This window comes from Urocampus carinirostris, chromosome 2 (genome assembly GCF_059441175.1).
Source record: "Urocampus carinirostris isolate Australia breed hairy pipefish chromosome 2, RoL_Ucar_1.0, whole genome shotgun sequence".
NCBI classification, from domain to species: Eukaryota; Metazoa; Chordata; class Actinopteri; order Syngnathiformes; family Syngnathidae; genus Urocampus; species Urocampus carinirostris.
In genome coordinates this window covers 70,417,702-70,441,464 of record NC_142350.1, presented here as the reverse complement: position 1 = coordinate 70,441,464, position 23,763 = coordinate 70,417,702, and the positions used below count along the sequence as shown (strand labels likewise).

At 40.4% G+C, this 23,763-nt stretch overlaps 1 protein-coding gene across 6 annotated transcripts in view; it reads left to right on the top strand.

Moving 5' to 3' along the window:
• The first annotated feature begins 1,064 nt into the window (after nucleotides 1–1,064).
• tmod4 (tropomodulin 4 (muscle)) overlaps nucleotides 1,065–23,763 on the top strand; it is a 44,565-nt gene continuing 21,866 nt past the window's right edge. For 2 of the 6 annotated variants that reach the window (XM_088327688.1, XM_088327682.1), the window contains exon 1: nucleotides 9,494–9,634. The gene's annotated coding sequence lies outside the window, so the exon portion shown is untranslated. Of the gene's footprint in view, nucleotides 1,090–9,493; nucleotides 9,635–12,867; nucleotides 13,092–18,389; nucleotides 18,822–22,963; nucleotides 22,996–23,763 lie in introns of those variants that run through there. The other 4 variants (XM_088327683.1, XM_088327687.1, XM_088327684.1 and 1 more) reach the window with 4 other exon arrangements.

Here is a 23,763-nt window from a genome sequence, read left to right as displayed (position 1 = left end):
CCAAACAGGGTACTATGAAATGTATATTAGTTGAAGGATTACGTATCAATTATGGACTTTTATTAAGGGTCGTGTAAAAAAATTATATTTCCTAGTGGCAAATTGTAACAGGAAGAACTTTTAAACCAATATTTAGAGAAATTTGTCTCAACAATATTTCTACATGTATTGTTAAGATCCACAAATATAAGAGCAATTTAGTCGAGATCTACAAATCATATGTCAAATATGTGACACTACAAATGTGAGCCCTAAAATATTGATGTTTATGGGCACAAATTTGAAGTTATTCTTTCTTTTCTGTTGTTGATACGGGGGAAAAGCCCTACAGTGGGACCTTGCGACTTCGTGGTTCGTGGGCCTAAAAAAAAAATATATATATATATATATATATATATACATTTTTTTTTTTATGTTTTTTTTTGTTTGTTTTTTTAAGCATTTTTGAAGGGGCGTCGCTACTTCAGGGTTCCACGTTCGCGGGTTCAGAGCTTCGCAGGTCTAAAAAATAATAATAATTTTAAAAGATGATAAAAACTAAAAAAAAAAAAAGGTTTTTTTTTTTTTTTTTTTGCATTTTTGAAAGGGGCGTCGCTACTTCGTGGTTCCACCTTCGCCGGTTCAGAGCTTTGCAGGTCTAAAAATAATAATAATAGAATAAAATATTTATTTATGTATTTATTTATTTCTTTATTCATTTGTTTTTTTTTAAGCATTTTTAATGGGGCGCCGCTACTTCGCAGATTTTCACTTTTCGCGGGTGGTTTTGGTCCCCATTAACTGGGTCTGAAAAAAAAAAATAATAAAATTACAAAAATATATATATATATATATATATACATATATGTTTTGTTTTTGAAGGGGCGCCGCTACTTCGCGGATTTTCACTTTTCGCGGGTGGTTTTGGTCCCCATTAACCGCGATAACCGAGGTCCCACTGTATTAGTTTTGGAGGAGTGTAGTTTGCAAACCTGGCCACTAGAGGGGGCGGGTCGCCCGTGAATGGTATGCCGTATAAGGACTTCTTCAGACGCCATCGCACAAGGAAGACACGACTCTTGTCTTTTCTTCACTTTGAAATAAAAACAGGTTCGTAAAATGTTTAACACAATTAAAATTTATCCTCAAAGACTTCGGGGCGTTTTGGGGAATGTGTAACTTGTTTTATTGTTCAGAAAATCGCGAGGCGAAGTGTTTAAGGAGCAAAATAAGGGGACTGTACGTTTTTTTTAATAAACAAAATGGCGGTCTGGCGACCATTTCGTGACGTTTCGTGTGGCTTCTGGGCATTTATTTTGATCGTTTTTAGCTTAAAGTGTAATATAAGTTCGGCTTATGTGTTTTTGGCTCATGTTTATGCCGTTTCTTGAAGGTTAAACGACAAATTTGTGTGTAAATGTTATATTCTCTCATGATTTCTTGAGACAATTCTAAATTTCTATCACACAGGCAAAACACGACTCTTGTGTTTTTTCACTCTAAGATAAAAACAGATAAAACTATCTTCTAGTTACATATTCCGTGTGAGGTCTGTAACACAAAATATATGATTCACATTAGTTTGTATTTTCTTTTAATGGTCCTGTGGGGAAAAAATAGAAAATTGGCCTTGAAAGTGCCTTAAAAGTGCGTGAATTTGGCTGTGATAAAGGTCTTCGAACTCTAAAAATGGTTATCAGACAGCACAATAAGATAATCTATATTTTATGTTGACAATATCTGTGTAATATTTGTGATTGCATCTCATCAGCTGCACGGCTTATCCTCAGTAGGATCGCGGGGATGCTGGAGCCCATCCCAGCAATCAGCGGGCAGTGGGCAGGGGACACCCTGGACTGGTTGCCAGCTAATCGCAGGGCACACTGGGACAGACAACTCACTCGCTCAGTCACACCTAGGGACAATTTGGACCGGCCAATTCACCTGAAATACATGTTTTTGGAATGTGGGAGGAAACCGGAGTGCCCGGAGGAAACCCACCCAAGCACGGGGAGAACATACAAACTCCGCACTGTAAGGCCGGGAGCTGGATTTGAACCCACTCAGGAGGTTCCCACGACGTCAGAACTGTGCCGCACACGCGCTAACCACTGCGTCTAACCAGGTCAGAATGTTTTGGGAACCTCCTGCGTGGGTTCAAATCCAGCTCCAGACTTCCTGTGCGGAGTTTGTATGTTCTCCCCGTGCTTGCGTGGGTTTCCTCCGGGCACTCCGGTTTCCTCCCACATTCCAAAAAATATGCATTTCAGGTGAATTGGCCTGTCCAAATTGTCCCTAGGTGTGAATGAGCGAGTGAGTTGTCTGTCCCTGTGTGCCCTGCGATTGGCTGGCAACCAGTTGAGGGTGTCCCTTGCCCACTGCCCGATGATTGCTGGGATGGGCTCCAGCACCCCCGCGACCTTACTGAGGATAAGCGGTGTAGCTAATGAGATGATATAAGATTTGAGATTGCAACATCCATTTTGGCCTTATCATTCTAGAATGTGCGGTCCCATCTCAAGCTCACTTCATTTTCCTCAAGTTGAGGTTTTTGAGTTTTTCCTTGCCCTCATGTAGGTTTTAGATCAGGGGATGCTGTCATACTAGTCTGTGGTTTGCATTTATCTGTGGTCTGTGCAGCCCCATCCCAAGGTTTCTTCATTTTCCTCAAGTTGAGGTTTTTGAGTTTTTCCTTGCCCTCATGTTGGTTTTAGATCAGGGGATGCTGTCATAATAGTCTGTAATATTAGTCTGTGGTTTGCAATAACCTGTGCAGCCCTTTGAGACTCTTTGTGAATAAGGGTGTCACAAGTAAACTTGACTTGACACAATATTTGGTACAAAAGACAGTCAAAACGAGTGACAATAGCATTTGGGGAAACAAAAAAGGCACAAGAGGCCAGGGGTATTCAGGACACCCCAAAAGTGATTACAACTAAGTGAGAGTGTCAATGTCAGACCGAAATCATAATTGAAAAAAAAAGTAGCTAGTGCAAACAAGGACACAAATATAATTAAGAGGATAAAAAAACGAATGAAAAATATGTCAGACACCAAAACTGTAAATAATGTGTTGGGAATTAAATATTAAAATGTACCGTTTACCAAATTGTTCCAATTAGTTATCTAACTCCATTAACCTCACACAACCTACATTCACTCAACAATTTATGCGTGCTGGTTTCTTGAGGGAAAAGATGAACAGGAAAGCCGACATTTCCACACGGGGGCAGATTTAATTTAATTAACAATTTAACTAAGTGTACTCCATTGAAAATGGCCAAATTAGTGACGTTGGAGTCTGTGTGAAGCCTTCTTCTCAAGTCCTTTAGCTTTCTCCTTTTGGCCATTTTTCCCCACTTAATGGTGTGCCGGCTCCTTCCATGGGCGTGCCAAGGAAGCCCCCCCGGGCTTCACCATCTTGTCGAAGAGCGTCGCGATGTCTGGAATACTCAAAACAACTACGAGCGTTTCTACGTCATCAGGGCCTTTCTGTGTCTGGAAGTGCTGATTATCTTATCAGCCTTACGTCCCGTTCCCGCCGTTCCTGTAGACAACATTTTCTACCAGGGTGCCCTGACCTCGCACCACAGCCTAGTCAGTGAATATCTTTTGCATTAAATGTAATTTGTATTCAATTGTATAAAATGCTTTATAGAATAGAATAGAATATACCTTTATTGTCATTGTTACAACATGGGTTGAATATATTGTGACAATGAAATTGGACGTGGCACTCCAGGTCCACATTTTACAGTGAGGATAAAGAAAACAAAGAGATAAAGGAACAAAGAAGATGTTTGTACTGTCTTTGTTGCATAGGCTTTGTTTTCCTCTGGAGGTGGGAGTATGAGGGGGTGAGGGACAGACAGAGATGGCCGGATCCAACTAGATTGATCTTACTGTCCACACGGTCCAGTGTTTTTCCCCCCTGGTTGCACAGTCCACATATTGAATGAATTTGGGAAGTACAGTTCTTAAGCATGCCTGATTAAAGTCGCCGGCGACGATAAAAGCTCCGTCGGGGTGTGCGAGCTGCTGTTTATTGATAGCAGCGGGCAGGAGATTTAGCGCTATGCTAACGTTAGCATCTGGTGGAACTTTAGCATCCGGTGGGACGTAAACAGCAACCACAATGACCACAGTTAGCTCTCTCGGTAGATAGTAGGGTCTACACGATACTGCTAGAAACTCTATATTGAGTGAGCAGTGTGTGTCAATGATTCGGCTGTTATTGTAGCGCATAGTCCCCCACCCCTGTTTTTACTGGAGTCTCCGTCTCGTTCGTGCCGGTGAAGCGTATTAAAGTCCAATGTATAAAATCCTTCACCACCCTAAGAATGCCCTATCTCGGGGAAGCTAAGCAGGGTTGGGCCTGGTTAGTGATTGAGTGGGACACCGCCTGGGAATACCATCCATCCATTATCTGCACGGCTTATCCTCAGTAGTGTCGCGGGGGTGCTGGAGCCCATCCCAGCTGTCTTCAGGCAGTAGGCAGGGGACACCTTGAACTGGTTGCCAGCCAGTGGCAGGGCACACAGAGACAGACTACTCACTCGCTCATTCACACCTAGGGACAATTTGAACCGGCCAATTAACCTGACATGCATGTTTTTGGTATGTGGGAGGAAATCTATGCAAGCATGGGGAGAACATGCAAACTCCACACAAGTGTGATCTTACGACCTCAGAACTGTGCACTATACGCGCTAACCACTGCATCACCGTGCTGCCTCTGGGAATACCAGTTGTGATCATTTTGTCGATTGGCACACGCTATGCTGCGACAGCACTGACTTATCCCCAACCCCAGTACAAGTTTGTGTCCAAAGTTGTCAGGAAGCAGGCACGATTCGGTGTCCGGGCCAAGACTATTCAGCATGTCTTTGATGAACTCAGCCTCTGTTAAAGCTTTGCAGTGCTCGCCGACCCGCGTCGTGACCTCATAGCTCGTCTTTGTAGCATTTTCATTTAACTCGCGGGGTCTCGTGAAACAGCTTCCAGTTGCTTGACTTTTTCACAGCGTTTTTTTCCATTTAGCTTTTGACAGTCTGCATGTTTCATCTGGCAGTGCTTCTTGATAGGATGGTCTTTACAAACAGCCAGAGTCTCGTCGCAAATTAGGCTGATGCAGTTGTTGCGGATATCTGTAAAAAAAATACTTCAATTTCCACTTGTACTGGAAGCAGCGGCCCTCGCAGTCAACTTTCCTTTTTTATTCACCGTCGGAAATGGCGTGGGCTAAAATGTTTGGATAAAGCCAAGGGCAAGGTGGCCAAAGGGCTCATGAAATTATATATGCCCTGCTATTTTGCTATTTCTCCCACTTCGAAATCCCAGAGGGGTCTGAAACTTTCATCGTTAGTCCATGTCCACTGTCAGAGAGATAAACTATAAAGAAAATGCACGTTTTTTTTTAACGATTTATTTATGTGATATCTGTTTTGTACAAAATCTTGTACTGCAGTCAAAATGACTAGCAGGCCACATCATTTATTTTGTGACAGAGGCTGCAGGCCAGTAAAAATTGGATCAAGGCCTGTAAATGGCCCACGGGCCAGACTTTGGACATGGCTGCCCCAAAAGGAACAAATACGTAAAATAAATATGTGGGCGTGTCAATAATAAGTGAGTTAACCAATCAGACAAGAAATATGTGAGAGAATGTCAATGATATATCCCACTCAAAAACTTTTGGACAAAAACGAATGTGAGAGTGTCAAAATTGGGTTGACAAATGGAGAACCCAGAAGATGTCTACAAAACAAAAGAAAACAAATGAAAGCAAATCAAAGGAAGAGAATCAAAGAAAAGAAAGGAAAGAAAAAGAGCAAAGCAATGAAAAAAGAGAAAAAAAAGCAAATCAAAGTAAGAGAGGCAAGGAAAAGAAAGGAAAGAAAATGAGCAAAGCAATGAAAAAAGAGAAAAATAGCAAATCAAAGCAAGAGAAGCAAAGAAAAGAAAGGAAAGAAAAAGAGCAAAGCAATGAAAAAAAGAGAAAAAAAGCAAATAAAAGAAAGAGAAGCAAAGAAAAGAAAGGAAAGAAAAAGAGCAAAGCAATGAAAAAAGAGAAAAAAAGCAAATAAAAGAAAGAGAAGGAAAGAAAAAGAGCAAAGCAATGAAAAAAGAGAAAAAAGCGAATAAAAGAAAGAGAAGCAAAGAAAAGAAAGGAAAGAAAAAGAGCAAAGCAATGAAAAAAGAGAAAAATAGCAAATCAAAGCAAGAGAAGCAAAGAAAAGAAAGGAAAGAAAAAGAGCAAAGCAATGAAAAAAGAGAAAAAAAGCAAATAAAAGAAAGAGAAGCAAAGAAAAGAAAGGAAAGAAAAAGAGCAAAGCAATGAAAAAAGAGAAAAAAAGCAAATAAAAGAAAGAGAAGCAAAGAAAAGAAAGGAAAGAAAAAGAGCAAAGCAATGAAAAAAGAGAAAAATAGCAAATCAAAGCAAGAGAAGCACAGAAAAGAAAGGAAAGAAAAAGAGCAAAGCAATGAAAAAAGCAAATCAAAGTAAGAGAAGCAAAGAAAAGAAAGGAAAGAAAAAGAGCAAAGCAATGAAAAAAGTGAAAAATAGCAAATCAAAGCAAGAGAAGCAAAGAAAAGAAAGGAAAGAAAAAGAGCAAAGCAATGAAAAAAGCAAATAAAAGAAAGAGAAGCAAAGAAAAGAAAGGAAAGAAAAAGAGCAAAGCAATGAAAAAAGAGAAAAAAGCGAATAAAAGCAAGAGAAGCGAATAAAAGAAAAAAAGGAAAGCAAAGCAATAAAAAAAATACTTTAAATGAAATAAAAAAGAATAGAAAGAAAAGAAAGAAAGGAAAAGAGAATAGAAAGAAAAGCAAAAAAAGAAAAGTTAAAAAAGAGATACTAGAAAGGAAAAAAAATACAACTAGAGTAAAGCTCTTGTTGACACCCTACCGCTAGAGTGCGCTGTAATCATTCGAAAAGCAAACAAAGGTGTAAAAGTGAGTTGCAACATTTTGCCAGGCTCGTTCCCAGCAAGTCTTGCTTCGTCATTGGCAAACTATGCCACTGTCCCACGCTCAGGAATTAGTCGCGCGTCCTCCTCTACTGCCCCTGTAGCACCACCTGCTGGACAGGACCGTTAAAAAAAACTTTCTTAGAACTGAGAGTGAGACCTAATTATTCAAAATGAGATCTCTCTTTACTTTTTGTAAATTTTTTCTCTCTCTCTTTCTCTCGTTCACCCTCTCTCTTTATCTACTTCTCTTTCCTTCTCAACCTCCCTTTCTTTTTTTCTCAACTGCTTTTTCTTTCTTTCTCAACCTTTCTTTCTTTCGCAACCTTTATTTATTTTTATCTTTCTTTTTATTTTTCTTTCTTTCTTTATTTCTCTCTTTTTTTCTTTCTTTCTTTTTTCTTTCCCAACCTTTCTTTCTTTCCCAACCTTTCTTTCTTTCCCAACCTTTCCTTCTCAACTTTTCTTTCTTCCTCAACTTTTTTTTTTCTTTCTTTCTTTCTTTCTTTCTTTCTTTCTTTCTTTCTTTCTTTCTTTCTTTCTTTCTTTCTTTCCCAATCTTTCTTTCTTTCCCAACCTTTCCTTCTCAACTTTTTTTGCTTCCTCAACTTTTTTTCTTTCTTTCTTTCTTTCTTCATTTCTTTCTCATGTGTTCTCCCTCTCTCTCTGTCTTTTTGGTTATATTATTCTTTTGATATTTCTATCTCTCTCTCTCTCTCCAATGCTTACTCTTCTCTCTCCCTCACGTGCTATCCCTCTCTTTGTCTTTTATCTTCTTCACATATCTCTCTCTCACATGCTCACTCTTCTCCCTCTCTCTCTCTCTCTCTCTCTCTCTCTTTCTCACTTTCATGCTCACTCTTCTCTCACTCTCTATATCTCCCTCTCTCACGTGTTATCCCGCTCTCTTTGTCTTTTTCCTTTTATTATTCTATGGGCAGCACGGCGGCGCAGTGGTTGGTGCGTGTGCGGCACAGTTCTAAGGTCTTGGAAACCTCCTGTGTGGGTTCAAATCCAGCTACCAGACTTACTGTGCGGAGTTTGTATGTTCTCCCCGTGCTTGCGTGGGTTTCCTCCGGGCACTCCGGTTTCCTCCCACGTTCCAAAAACATGCATTTCAGGATGATTGGCCGGTCCAAATTGTCCCTAGGTGTGAATGAGCGAGCGAGTTGTCTGTCCCCGTGTACCCTGTGATTGGCTGGCAACCAGTTCAGGGTGTCCCCTGCCCACTGCCCGATGATTGCTGGGATGGGCTCCAGCACCCCCGCGACCCTACTGAGGATAAGCGGTGCAGCTAATGAGATGAGATTCTTTTGATAATTCTCTCTCTCTCTCTCTAATGCTCACTCTTCTCTCTCCCTCACGTACTATCCCTCTCTTTGTCTTTTATCTTCTATCATTCTTTTGATATTACTCCCCCTCTTTCTCCTTTGTTTCTTTCTCTCTCCATCTTTTTACTTCTATCATTCTTTTGATACATCTCTCTCTCTCATGCTCACTCTTCTCTCTCTCACGTGTTATCCCTCTCTCTTTTTCTTTTTCTTTTATTATTCTTTTGATATATCTCTCTCTCTTTCTCCCTCTCTAATGCTCACTCTCCTCTCTCTCTCCCTCACGTGCTATCCCTCTCTTTGTCTTTTATCTTCTACCATTCTTTTGATATTACTCCCTCTCTTTCTCTTTGATTCTTTCTCCCTCTGTCTTTTTTCTTCTATCATTCTTTTGATATATCTCTCTCTCACATGCTCACTCTTCTCTCACTCTCTCTATTCCCCCCCCTCTCTCATTCTCACTCTTCTCTCTCTCTCTCACGTGTTATCCCTCTCTCTTTGTCTTTTTCTTTTATTATTCTTTTGATATTTCTCTTTCTCTCTCTAATGCTCACTCTTCTCTCTCTCCCTCACGTGCTAGCCCTCTCTTTGTCTTTTATCTTCTATCATTCTTTTGATATTACTCCCATTCTTTCTCTCTTTGTTTCTTTCTCTCTTTGTCTTTTTTCTTCTACCATTCTTTTGATGTATCTCTGTCACATGCTCACTCTTCTCTCTCTCTCTCTCTCTCTCTCTCATTCTCACTCTTCTCTCACTCTCTCTATCTCCCCCTCTCTCTCATCCTCACTCTTCTCTCTCTCCCCTCTCTCTCTCTCATGCTAACTCTTCTCTCTCTCTCTTTCTCTTTCTATTTCTCTTTCTCTTTTTCTCTCTCTCTTTCTCTCTCTCTCTCTCTCTCTATCTCCCCTCTCTCTCATGCTAACTCTTCTCTCTCTATCTATCCCTCTCTCTCTCGCGCACGCTTCTCTCTCTCTCTTTCTCTCTCTCTCTCTCTCTCTCTCTCACTCTCTCTCTTTCCTAGACTTACTAGCCCGGCCCTCGTGAGATTTCTTTTCCACCATGTGCCCACCCCCCTCCCCAAGTTTGAAGCCCCTGATCTACAGCACTAAAGCACGATTTTCCAGTTATTTTTCAGTAAATTCATATATTTTCTGATATCGCACGGACAGGTTTCAGCCACTGTGTGTCACTGTTTTCTCACAAATGTACTCCACAGTTCAACCCTGAAAGTCCCGTCTCTTCGCTGCACCCCCTTCCAAGTGGTGACGTCACGATAGAGGTGGGGTGTCCAGGATGGTAAGGGGTTCAGGGGCGGGTGTAGCCGGTGGTTCAGTGGAGGCCCGGACGCTGCGACTCGAGGTAAGCGACTTTTATGCTAAACTTGATTTTTTTTTTTCACTCATTTTTGGGGTCCGTACCCTTTTTCAGGTTGAGAGCTTCTTTCCTGTTACTGATAGGCTCCCTATAATACTATGTTTAGTGTTTTTTTTTTAGGTGTTGCTCAGGCAACTACTAAAACGGCAGCGGTTAAAAATCAAATGTCCGTGAAAATCACAATGAGCTATTTTCAGAACCGGTTCGGGGTCAACTCAGGTGTAAGCTGACCCCCCTGGTTTAGCTTCATACGCTCCAGGTGGAATTTGGAATATTCGGAAGATGGAGATCTCGATGAGGGGAATTTGAAAAAGTATTTGTCCTCTTCTGCATGACTGTGTTTTCTTTTGTATATTTAGGCACTTTTGAAATGTTGATTCCATTTTTTGAGACACAAAAACGTCAAAACCTATCTGGCCCTATGTGAAAAAGTCATTCCCTAAAGTCAGGGTTGGGTAGGGTTACTTTGATGTTAGTTTTGCCGGAGATCAAAGAGATCAAAGCCAGGAGAGAAAGCTTACCGCGTGTTGTGAGTCATCATTTCATTCATATTTACCGTATTTTCCGCACTATAAGGCGCACCTAAAAGCCTTTATTATTTTAAAAGCTGACCATGCGCCTTATAATACAGTACGCCTTATTTATGGATCAATATTAAGTCGCAAAGTCTTGCAACTAACTTGCAGCCGCCGACTCGATTTTCCCCCGAACGCCAAGTAGTCCGCGGTGTATGCTGGGATTTATTTACCGGCGTTTCATTGGCTAACCAATGTGTCAATCATCATTTGAATCGATCACTATTGGCTAAAGTTATTCGGAGGTAAAGGGGGCGGATCCTTTTTATCATTTACAGGCTCGCATAGGCTAAAGGGGCAAAACAAAGCCTGCAATTGGCCAAAAAAAGATGAATGTGAATAGCAAGTTGGGTTGACGGCACAGAGAAAACAGTATTTTATTATTCTGTACTGTATATGTAAATATTTTTCACTCCTGGATTTACTACACTCACAGATATAAGAGGACCATGGTTGCACATTATTATTGAACACAACGACTTCGGTGAGCTACTCCGGCTATATATTTTCCCAGTATCTTGTTTCAGACTGAACTCGATGTTTCTGTGATAAGCGGTGCAGATAATGGATGGAATGGAGTGTCTATTTTTAAATTCAACTCAATTCCAAGTGTTTATTGTCATATGCACAGTAAAGTAGCGAGCGAAAAAGAACATAGAAACTAAGGAATGGTTGGCATTTCTTGAATCCCAAGACTTTAACCTTCCGAATGATATTTGGAACGATGCATTTAAGTGACATCGTATGGACGCCGCATCCGCACGCGTCTACGACACGTATTTGCTTCTTTGCAAGCTTTGGGAATGTTAAGGGGGTAATCAGTTGGACTGAACTATCTGACTGTTTTGTCTACGTTCCCATTGTAGCGCCTTATAATCCGGTGCGTCTTATGTATGTCAAATATAGGACCTAAAACTATTTTTTCGGGGTGCGCCCTACAACCCGGTGCGCCTTATAGTGCGGAAAATACGGTAGTTTCTTTTGTCTTTTATGAGTATATTTGGTATTGGAGTCATCCAAAAGTCATTGAAAGTAATCCAGTTTAAGTAACCCTACCCAATCCTGCCTAAAGTTACTGTGACTAAACACAGTTTTGGGAAACCCTAGTTCAATTCCACGAGCCACACCCAAGATTAACAACCACCACCTGTAAGGGAAGTAGGCTACAACATTGAAGAACACAATTGACATGCCACCATCTAAATAAATTCCAGAAGAAATCAGGAAAAAAAGGGATCGATATCTAAAAACTGAGAACAGTGGCAGATCTTTCCAAGAGTTGCGATGACAACTCATCCAGGAAGTTGACAAAAGAATCTCGGAATACATCCGAAGAATTGCAGGCCAAGTTGGTCTAAGATAAGGTCAGTGTTCATCACTTTAAGAAAGACATTGGCCCCAAAATGGTATCCATGGGAAAATTCCCAGACAAAAACCACTGCTGTCACAAAATGACACGAAGAGTTGCCTCATGCCAAAAAGCATCTTGATTATCCTCAAGACTTTTGAAGAAACATTATGTGGACTGATGAGTCAAAATTTGAAGGTGTGCAGCCTGTTAAATCTGGTGTAAAAATGGCAAAGCATTTGACAAAACGAACATAATGCCAACCGTAAAGCATGGTGGTGGCAGTATGATGGTCTTGGGGTGCTTTGCTGCCGCAGGACCAGGACAACTGGCTGTGATTGACGGAATAAGGAATTCTGGTGTTCACCAGATGATCCTGAGGGGAACGTCCGGCCATCAGTTGGTCCCCTCAAACTCAAGCGCTCTTGGATCATCCAGGACAACAGTAAATCCATCTTTGAATGGCTCAAAAGAAACAAAATGAAGTTTCTGGAGTGGTCCAGTCAAAGTACGGATTTAAATCCAATTGAGATGCTTTGGTGTGACCTTAATCGGGCTGCTGATGCTAGAAAACCTTTCAAAATGGTTGATTTGAAACAATTTTGCAAAGAAGAGTGGGTCAAAATTCCTCCATAGACTCATAACCCATTATCATATAAGTTTGATTTCTCTTATTGTTGCCAAAGGTGGCCCAACTCACTACTAGGTTCAGGAGGCAAATACTTTTTCAAATTGGGCAAGATAGGTTTTGGGTTTCAACATTTCAAAACTTCATTTTGTATGTCTTTGGGTTGTCTCTGTGTGATGATGAATGAACGAATGAATGAAAACTTGATTTCGAACATTAAAATGAAAACAGAACAAAAACAATCACTCAACAACAAAATAATGTTACATAATAGAAAGAAGCAAATGCTTATTTTCGCTACCTCTTCATCTCCGCTATTAAATACAGCAATGATAATAACAACAATAGTAATAATATTAATAATAACAGTTATGATATAACAATAGCAACAATAACAACAAAGTTAATCATAGTTCTAGACGCACTATTCCCAATCTCTCGTATCACCCATTTTCTTCATCTCTGTATTCCGCCAGTCATGTTTTTTCGTATTTAAATTTAAACACGTGAATAGTTGGACATTGTTTGATCTCGTCTTGTAAATTGTTCCAAAGTTTGACTCCACACACAGACACACACATACTTTTCCTGGTTGTTCTCACCTTTGGGATTATGAATTTACAACAGCCCCTTAAGTTATAATTTCCCTCTTTCTGTCACGGACCAGGAACGGAGACAGGACCCAGTAGCGTTCGTTTTCTCAGTTCTTTATTGATAAGAGGGAGAGAAGGGCTTGCTTCCACGATCCGAGGATCGACGAACACGGGTAGCAGGTGGCGGGAACGCGGAAGTGCCACTTCCGTGTCGAACGAGGAGGATCGGGGACAGGCGGGAATAGCGAGTCGTTGGCCGGGACTGGAGATCAAAGGCGGTGTGGAGTTCGTAAACAAGGTCGGTAACAGGAGGCAGGCAGGTAACGGGGCAAAACAGGTCAGGTAACAGGCAGGCAGAACGGGGCGAAGTCAGGTCCGGAAACAGGCAACGAAGGTCAGGCAGAGTAAAACAGGGCAGAAAAGTCTTACTGAGCTGGTGGCAACAGTTCGCATAACGATCTGACGGCTTCCTCTTGGAAGCCGGGGGTTTAATAAGAGTGCATCAGCCAATCAGCTGTCCAGGCTGTTGGCGCCAATTAAGCAGCTGCAGGTGTGCTCAATCGGCAATCATGACACTTTCTGAATGAATAATTTATGAATGATTTCTGGTAGTGTGTTTTTGTTGACCTTAAATAGCAGTTGTGCAGTGAAAAGTTTGACTAAATCATCCAATTTTAATCATTTGGACTGCAGGAATAAAATATGATTATGATTTCGATATCCTACCCTGTGTATGGTTCTAATGGCACGATGAACTTTTGGAATGATTGCCCCAGACTTCTGCACAACATGTTAAGTATGGCAGAACTAGAGAACAATATAATAAATATGATAAGATTGGTTTGATGATCTGAAACTTTTGTGAGTGATAAATATGCAAAAAAAACATCGAAATCAGGAAGGGGGCAATTACTTATTCATAGCACAGTAGGTGGAGTTTCGTCGAAGTTGAATATGAAGGTTAGGTGGGGTTTTTTTAAGGTAGGATTTTGAAGAACCAGGATAGAAAAAGTGCTTGCATGAAAGCGCAAAATCAACATTATTTGGATTAGTAAGACATAAGCAAAAGTTGATGTTTCTTGAAGATTTCTAGAGGATGAAGTTCCAGGAAGAGAACCTGGGGAACTTTGGAGGAAAATGGAGGTTAAAAGAACATGAGGATTTTGGCGTTAAAGATATCTGGACGTTTCAGGAAGGAAATAATGGCGAATTTTTTTCAAGCAATACTGATTTTGGAGAGATTGTAAAGAATGCTATTGAACTTGAACTCGAGGTTTGTTTAGAAAAGTTTTTGAGCAACAGTAAAAAGTTGAGGTTTTTTTTTAGCTGACGTTGAAGATTTTAGGAGAACTTGAAGGCGCTTGGAGGATGACAATGAAATCTTTTTGGATTACAGTAATCAGGTTAACCTTTCATGGTCTTGCTGCTTCACATATTTTCATCATACATTGTTGCATATGGGCAGCACGGTGGTGCAGTGGTTAGCGCAGTGGTTAGCGCATGTGCGGCACAGTTCAAGTCATGGGAGCCTCCTGCGTGGGTTGAAATCCAGCTCCAGACTTCCTGTGCGGAGTTTGTATGTTCTCCCTGTGCTTGCGTGGGTTTCCTCCGGGCACTCCGGTTTCCTCCCACATTCCAAAAACATGCATTTCAGGTTAATTGGCCGGTCCAAATTGTCCCTAGGTGTGAATGAGCGAATGAGTTGTCTGTCCCTGTGTGCCCTGCGATTGGCTGGCAACCAGTTCAGGGTGTCTTCTGCCCACTGCCCGATGATTGCTGGGACGGGCTCCAGCACCCCCGCGACCCTACTGTGGATAAGCGGTGCAGTTAATGAGATGAGATGAGATTGTTGCATATCAAAACTTTAACAATATTCAAGCAGTAATTTTTCTAATAGTATTTCAGTTTTGCTTATGGAGAGACTGAAAATAATATTACACGAACATTTCATTTCTATCCAAGGAGAATCTTGGACACCATCAACTTTAATGTCATGGAGGTGCCTGTAATATTTGGTGCCTCCTAGTGGTAACACTTAAATCCGGTAATTGGGTTTTATAGAGAGATTGAGGAAAAAATGTTGTTTTTAGCTATGTATCTGGCTACTTATTTTAGCTTTGTAGCTAGCTATCTTCGTCCATTTTAGCTATTTAGCCAGCTATCGACCTAGCGTTTTACATGTTTTTTGCATGCTATCGAGCTAACATTTGATCTTTTTTAAAGATTTTAGCTGGTTATCTAGCTCCAATTTAGTTTTTTTTACCTGAGTATGAACTTTACAATATTATTAATATTTATATACTCATATTTGGCATTGGGATTCTATGTAAACCAATATTTAAATCGAGCCGTTATGGAACGGATATCAGCACGGAAAGAAACAAGAGTAATGACCAACAATCCCCAAGATATCACCACAAACATCACCATCAACCGCAGAGAGCTAGAATCTTTCACCAAATTTTGTTATCTTGGAGCTGTCAGATCAGAAGAGGGGTCAGAACCAGAAACCATGAACAGGATAGCTCAAACCACAGCTGCATTTGCCAGACTTGAACCCATCTGAAGGGACAAGAGTATAGCAGGTAAATCAAGCGCTGGTTACTTCCATCTTCCTCTACGCTTTCGAGACGTGGACTCTCGCAGCCAAACTGGAAATGAAAATCCATGCAGTGGAGATGCGCTGCTGCTGGAAACTTCTAAGCATCTGCTATTTAGCCCGAGTGAAAAACCAAGCAGTGCGCAACACCATCAGAGGGCACATTGGACCCTACCAAGAACTGTTGTCAACTTCAGTGGTATGGTTATGTCACAGGATCATCAGGACTGATCAAACTTATTCTCCTGGGCACAGTCCAAGGAGGCAGAAGAAGAACTGGACCAACAACCTTAAGGAATGGCGTGGTGCCAACTTTGCCATGACCCAAAAACAGGCCAGGGACCGTCAACATTGGAGAAGGCTGTTCAGAGTTGTGCCCTCATTGGTGCCCCAGGGACTTAAGGGATCCGTGAACCGTGAGTTTTAGTAAATTCCTTTTTTAAGGTAAATAATGACCGCCTGGAGGTAGGAGTTGAAGATTCTGAAAGTTGAATCTTTCTTCATATTCGATCCACTTCAATTTACCTGGCTTTGTAGCGCTCTGCGAAAGGACATTCATGTGTGATCTAGAGTTTGTGCATGTGAGGCGTGTGTCCGGGTTCAGCCTAAGGCGCTGAGGCTTGACGCTGCTGCAAGTAGCTGACTTGTCAAGCTAAAATTAAGCCCGCAATGATTTGGAATGTTACACTTGGGCGCTAAGACCTACAGCACAAGGAACATGACATATGTGTGGCACAGTCAACTGCAAAAATTAGAGGATGACTCCAGGGTAGCTCTCCTTCTGGAAACGGTTGCATTTAGAACAAACAAATCAAGTCATGTTTATTTGTGTTGCTCTTAATCACAAGGAGACTCAAAAGGCTGCACAGACCACAGATGATTGCAAACCCCAGACTATTATGACACCATCCCCTGATCTAAAACCAACATGAGGGCAAGGAAAAACTCAAAAACATCAGGATGAGTCAAGTCCTGTTTATTTGTGACACCCTTAATCACAAAGAGTCACAGCACCTGGGCCTGGATGGAGATTTCTTCTTGGCTCTTTTGATCCCTAGTAGACCAGCATTTTCATAGCGAAGGCTCCAAGCAGGAACATAGTAGTCAAGTCAAGTCCCGTTTATATGTTTGGCCCTTAATCACAAAGAGTCTCAAAGGGCTGCACAGACCACAGATGATTGCAAACCGCAGACTATTATGACACCATTCACTGATATGAAACCTACATGAGGGCAAGGAAAACTCAAAAGCATAAGGAAATGAAGAAACCTCGAGAAGGGACCGCACATGAAGCATTCCGTCTTCCAGAATGACCAGGCTGCAATAGATGGTGCAATACACAGACATCGTCAACATGAGAAATATATCATTCATAAGCTATGGAACAGAAGTTGCAGATTGAATCTCTGGGGGCAGAGCATTCCACAGCATCTGGGCCTGGATGGAGATTTCTTCTTGGCTCTTGGGATCCCTAGCAGACCAGCATTTTCAGAGTGAAGGCTCCAAGTAGGCACATAGGAGTCATGTCAACTCATGTTTATTTGTCAAAAGGGCTGCACAGACAACTGGCTATTGCAAACCACAGACTATTATGACACCATCCCCTGATCTAAAACTGACATAAGGGCAAGGAAAAACTCAAAAACCTCAATTCAAGTCATGTTTGTTTGTGACGCCCTTAATCACAAAGAGTCTCAAAGGCCTGCACAAACCACAGACTATTTACACCATCCCCTGATCTAAAACCGACATGAGGGCAAATAATACACAGATATTATCAAAATAAAATAAAGGTTATTCGTATGCTTTAGAATAGAAGTGTGTTTTAAGTTTATATTTAAACATTTCCACTGAGGTTGCAGATCCAATCTCAGGGGGAAGAGCATTCCACAGCACCAGGGCCCGAATGGAGAAAGCTCTCGAACCTGCCTGGGCCTGGATGGAGATTTCTTCTTGGCTCTTGGGATCCCTAGCAGACCAGCATTTTCAGAATGAAGGCTCCAAGCAAGAACATAGGAGAAAAATAAATCTGAAGGATATGAGGAAGCAAGTCCAATTGCATATTTATCCTGGAGTGACACCTAAACTTGTTGTAAACAATATTTGCTATGTTATCAATCATCTCTTATTAAAAAAATATTGCCATTTGGACACCTAAATAAACACTGTGATTGATTGAGAGGCAAAACGTTCCTAAATAAAACTAAACTGCACCAATAAAGTGCCATAAGTGGGACGTAACGCTTTAATAGTGACAATCGTAATTCTTGCAAAATCACGAAAGTAGAAAAAGTTTTATTTTTTCCTTTTTGTGCATTTTTACGATATTTCAGATCCAAATTTATTGGGAAGGCATTTTTTTAAAGAAAAAATTGCCACTCAAAGTGCTGTATAAATCATTTAGCGTACAACAAGACAGTAAACTCCCCAATAACATAAAAATAAAAATCATCAATAAAAAGCTGTTTTTAAAAAAAAGTGGGTCTTGAGCCTCCTCTTAAAAACGGCAGACCCGATGTCCTCCAGCAGACTGTTCCATAGATGAGGACCAAAGTGGCTGAATGCTGCTTCACTGTAAGTTCTGGTCCTCACCCTGGGAACAGTCAACAAGCCGCTGCCAGAGGACCTCAGGGACTGAATCAGACTGATAGGACGGTCCAAGACCATTAAGATTTTTAAAATCTGGTAAACGCACCTTAAAATTGATCCTGGAACGCACAGGGAGCCAATGCAGTGATTTTAAAACGGCTGTTATATATCTGCTGAGTTTTGCAATCGCTGCAGGCTAGCAAAGTTCTTTTTGGGAAGACTGGAGAGCAGGGCATTACAATCATCTATACGAGACTATATAAAAGCATGCATCACTATGTCCGTGTTTGCCTGAGAGAGAAATAGGCAGACTCTGGCTATATTCCTGAGATGCTTAAAAAACTATTTTAGGTATGTTTTTGATATAATCTAGAAGGTCTGAGTGTCCCGACGGATCACCACCTTATCGTGGTGGGGCACTTTGCGCGTCTCCATGACCCCTAGAGCTATGTCGGCGGGAGTCTCGTACTCCTGGTAGGGTTACCCAAGCCGAACAGGTCGAAGGGTAGAGTCCAGACTAAGAGTGATCCCAAAAGCTGGTGGCGGCACGCTTTGAGGCGGTTTCCTACAGACCTGGATCCCGTTAGCCGCCTGCAGTTGTAGGAAGATGCCAGTCGTCTAGGGTCTCCCTTGCCACTGGAACCATCTTCTTTACAATCAAGATAGTGGCGTTGGGGAAAGCGCACCCCTTACGCCACTTTAAAAACCATCATTGCGCAGGTATCCTCTTTTACCTGAGTCTACGACCACAATCCAGGATCGGACTGTTCAAACATCAGCAGACTCACAAATAAAAGAAGATGGTCAACATCGAATCGATGGACAACCCCAAGCAAGAAGGTTTGAGATCTTATAGTTTTGGTAGAAGTTTCTCTCTCCGACTTTCAGGACCAATGAGTAAAACCTCTGTTTTGTCCTGGTTGAGCTGTAGGACGTTTTCTGCCATTCATGACCTGGTATCTTCTGAAATGCAATTTAAAAGGGTATCCATTGGACTCGTGTCATCAGGGGACACGGCAATGTAGAGTTATCAAAGACACGTCAATGTCGACCTGGGCGTCATCAGCGTAACTATGGAAGTGGACTCCGTGTCTCCTGATGACATCCCCAAGGGAAAGCATATACAGATTCAAAAGTACCGGGCCTAGTATTGAACCTTGGGGAACCCCACATGTCTTTTCATTGGTTCTGGAGGAACATCCATTCATTGGATATGAATCCATAAAGTCTGAATTATTATAAAGTACTTAGATCAAATCTATTTTTTCCTAAACGATGATTAACTACTACAACTTCCTCAACCAATAAAATGCAATGAATGTTCTTATGTATGTAAAGTGCAATCAATTTACTTACAACTAATCAATTATACAATTTGAAAACTATTTTTATAATGGATAATACTTACTCGGATACAGATGCAGTAAAAAGTCTCCAAATCCTTTTGAAATTCAGACTTTCAACCTCAAACATTTATTTCCTTTTTTGTTCAGTAAAAAATATTTTTTTCCCGTTCAATCAAAACCAAACATTTTATTGATGTCGATACCAAAATGTATAGGTTGATTTTCATGTTTTTCATCCGGGCCCTAAAGGAGAACTCTCTGCGGATTTCTTCTTGGCTCTTGGATCAGTAGTAGACCAGCGAAAAATTCTGTCAGAATACCTCTGTAGGAGTATTTTTGAGGGCAGCACGGCGGCGCAGTGGTTAGCGCGTGTGCGGCACAGTTCTGAGGTCGTGGGAACCTCCTGTGTGGGTTCAAATCCAGCTACCGGCCTTACTGTGCGGAGTTTGTATGTTCTCCCCGTGCTTGCGTGGGTTTCCTCCGGGCATTCCAAAGACATGCATTTGAGGTGAATTGGCCGGTCTAAATTGTCCCTAGGTGTGACTGAGCGAGTGAGTTGTCTGTCACCGTGTGCGCTGCGATTGGCTGCGATTGTTCAGGGTGTCCCCTGTCCACTGCCCGGCTCCAGCCCCCCCGCGCCCCTAATAAGGATAAGCGGTACGGCTAATGAGATGAGATGAGCATTTTTAAATATTTCTGTTGTAATATTGATGTGTCAGTATTTTAGTATTAATGTAGTGGTATTTTGTAGTATTTCTGTAGAAGTATTTTTGAAGTAGTTACACACTCTTTGTAGTATTTCTCTAGTATTTTTAAAGTCAAGTCATGTTTATTTGTATAGCCCTTAATCACAAGATGTCTAAAAGGGCTGCACAGACCACAAACTATTACTGACTACACACTATTAGTATACCATCCCCTGATCTAAAACTTACATGCGGGCAAGGAAACACACAAAAACCTCAGCATGAGGAAAATGAAAATTAGCAATGAGTCCCAAAATAATCAATGATGCTAAAGGGAGAAGCAACACATGATAACCACGGAAACAAAGCCTGCAATTATTAAAAGATATGAAGAAATCACTTGAATCATTGAGGTGCAACCAATCGACAGTTGCGAATATTGAAAATAAACACAAGATTAAGTCATCAAACTCTTCTTAGACCATGAAAATTCTTGCCGGTCGAAGTTTTGAACTATTTTTCATTTTCAATATGCCATCTCCTCCCCTCTCTGCATCTACCCATTAACTCCACTATACCAGCTCAAGCCATGTCCCACCAAAAATAAATAAAAGGTCATTTTTTTCTTGATATTATAATGTTATTTAATCAAATAGACTTTTATATAAGTATTACTTGGCAATTACTATTTTTTTATACATTTCTTTTTTATTTTTAACGATGGTACATAGAGTTCGGAACTTTTGATCTTTTTGATCCCTCAGAACGAATTAATGTCAGCATTCCGAGGGTCTCCTGTACTTTAGTTGTATTTATGTAGTATTTATGTTGTTATATTTCTGGAAAAGTATTTTTGGATCTCAGTATTATTGTTGTAGTATTTTTAAAGTATTTACACACTCTGTAGTATTTCTTTAGAATTTTTACATTACTGTGCTTGTATTTTTGTCATATTTATATTTCTGTAATAGTATTTTTGTATCATAGTATTATTGTTGTAGATTTTTTGGAGTATTTCTATAGCATATTTTCTTTATTTAATGGTATCATGGTTGTTGTATTTTTGTAGTAATTCTGTAGAAGTACTTTTGAAGTATTTACACACTCTTTGTAGTAATTCTTTAGTATTTTTAAACATTACTTTGGTTGAATTTTTGTAGTATTTATTTTGTTATACAGTATTTCTGTATTAGTATTTTGTATCACAGTATTATTGTTGTAAGTTTATGGAGTATTTCTATAGTATATTTTATTTACATCATGGTATTATGGTTGTTGTATTTTTGTAGTATTTCTGTAGAGGTATTTTTGAAGTATTTACACACTCTTTGTAGTATTTCTTTAGTATTTTTAAACATTACTTTGGTTGAAATTTGTAGTATTTATGTTGTTACATTTCTGTAATAGTATTTTTGTATTTCAGTATTATTGAAGGTTTTTGGGAGTATTTCTATAGTATATTTTCTTTATATCATGGTAATATGGTTGTTGTACTTTTGTAGTATTTCTGTAGAAGTATTTTTGAAGTATTTACACATTCTTTGTAGTATTTCTTTAGTATTTTCAAACATTACTTTGGTTGAATTTTTGTAGTATTTATTTTGTTTTATTTCTGTAATAGTATTTTTGTATCACAGTATTATTGTTATTGTAATTTCTATAGCATATCTTCTTTATATCATGGTATTATGGTTGTAGTATTTTTGGAGTATTTCTATAGCATATTTTCTTATCAGAATGGCAACAAAATAATATATTAGATCGCCGTTTTAAAGCACTCAATTGGATATTAATTTAGTGCTAATTCTGTAGTATTTTTGTCGTAGTATTTTGTTGAAGACAATGGAGACAAAGTTGGCACCCCAACGAACATTTTTATTAGTAGTACTATAATTACTATTCTATATATTGACATTATTCCGACCATTATTCTTTGGCGGGCCGGGGATGACAAAGCCTGTCGGTCCGCATGTGGCCCGCGGGCCGTAGTTTGTCCACCTCTTGCTCTGAAGCTAAAACCGATTTCAACACTTAACTTCTGCGTTCTCATGGCTGGCGTTTGCATTAAAGAGACAGCGCGGTTGACAAATGAGGCTGCGCAGATGATAAACGAGCCTGCGCAGCCTTCCGGCTATTCTTAGCGGCTAGGAACCGCTCTCCGGGTTTCCAGTTACTCGCTCCTCATTCGATTTCCCGCTTCCGTCATCGCTTGGCATCGCTCGCCGGTTGCGTGACGTAGTGTGATGTATTTGATGCCGACTCGTTTTCTTCGGGCCGCGAGCCGTTCAAAGTACAGACATTCCTGGTTTTTTGCGGTTAACCGGGGGACCGGGACCCAAGAGCAGGGTTGGGTGGGGTTACTTTAACTGGATTACTTAGTAGACCCGATCGCGTAACGTTTTCTCACAATTTCATTGAAAAAAGAAAATGAAAAACAGGTCGATAGCAGGGACAGGAGAGCAAAAACGGGGTCGGAGTCAGAAATGGGTCGTAAGCGGGACGGGAGAGCAGACGTGATCGGGATCAAAAATGGGTCGCAAGCCGGGACGGGAGCGCAGACGTGGTCGGGGTCAAAACAGGTTGTAGCCGGAGACGAATGGGAGCAAAAACGGGACAGGTGGGAGTCAGGTTTGACACCCTGGTAACTTGTTACTTTTACTATGGAGTAATTCAGTTACTAACTCAGTTACTTTTTGCAAGAAGTCGTGAACAGGGTTGGGTAAGGTTACTTTAACTGGATTACTTTCAATTACTTTTGGATTACTCCAATAGCAAATATGCTAATAAAAGACAAAAGAAACTAAATAGGAATAAAATGACTACATTTTGTGCAGGCTTGGGGAGTAACCGAATACACGGAACGGCAAAAATGATGTCGGCAAGCCGTTTGGATTTATTTTCATTTTGTTTCTGTCGCACTTGATGTTAGTTTTGCTGGAGATCAGAGAGACCAAAGCCAGGAGAGAAAGCTTACCACGTGTTGTGAGTCATCATTCAATTCATATTTAGTTTCTTTTGTCTTTTATTAGCATATTTGGTATTGGAGTAATCCAAAAGTCATTGAAAGTAATCCAGGTAAAGTAACCCTACCCAACCATGCATAAGAGCCTCCAAAAGGGTTCAACTCAGGGGTGTTACCGGGGGGCAGTGCCCACCCATGGACATGCTCTGCCCACCCAAAGACAACTGGATGTAGTGGTGAGGGGATTCTGAAAAATTAAAGACATACATGGGAATAAAAAAAAGAAGAGAAAAATGTATTCCAAAAAAAAAACAAAGCCAGAAAAAGGAAGTAAAATCCCGGGGGGAGGTGAGAAACAAATCAGTTAAAGAAAAAGGACGAAGAGAAAAAATAAGTAAAAAAGTAGGAAATAAATTTAAAAAAAGGGAAAAAGCAAAAAAAAGGAATACAATAAAACAAAACAAAAAAGGAGAGAAAAGGAATAAGAAATAAATTAGTCAAAAAAAATGAGTAAAAACCCTGAAAATAAGAAAAAAAGACACTTAAAACTAGAAAGAAAAAACGAGAACAAAATAGTGAAATAGCAGTAAAAGGCAAAAAGCTTGAAGGGCAGAAACAAAGAAAAAAAAAGAAAATAAGAAAAAAAGAAAGGATAATAATAAAGCAAGAAAAACGAAGTAAAAAGCTGGGGGGGGGCAAAACAAATTAAAAAGGAAAATACAATAAAAACGGACAAATAGAAAAGAAGAAGTAAAAAGCAGGAAATGAATAATTAAAAGAAGAAAAAG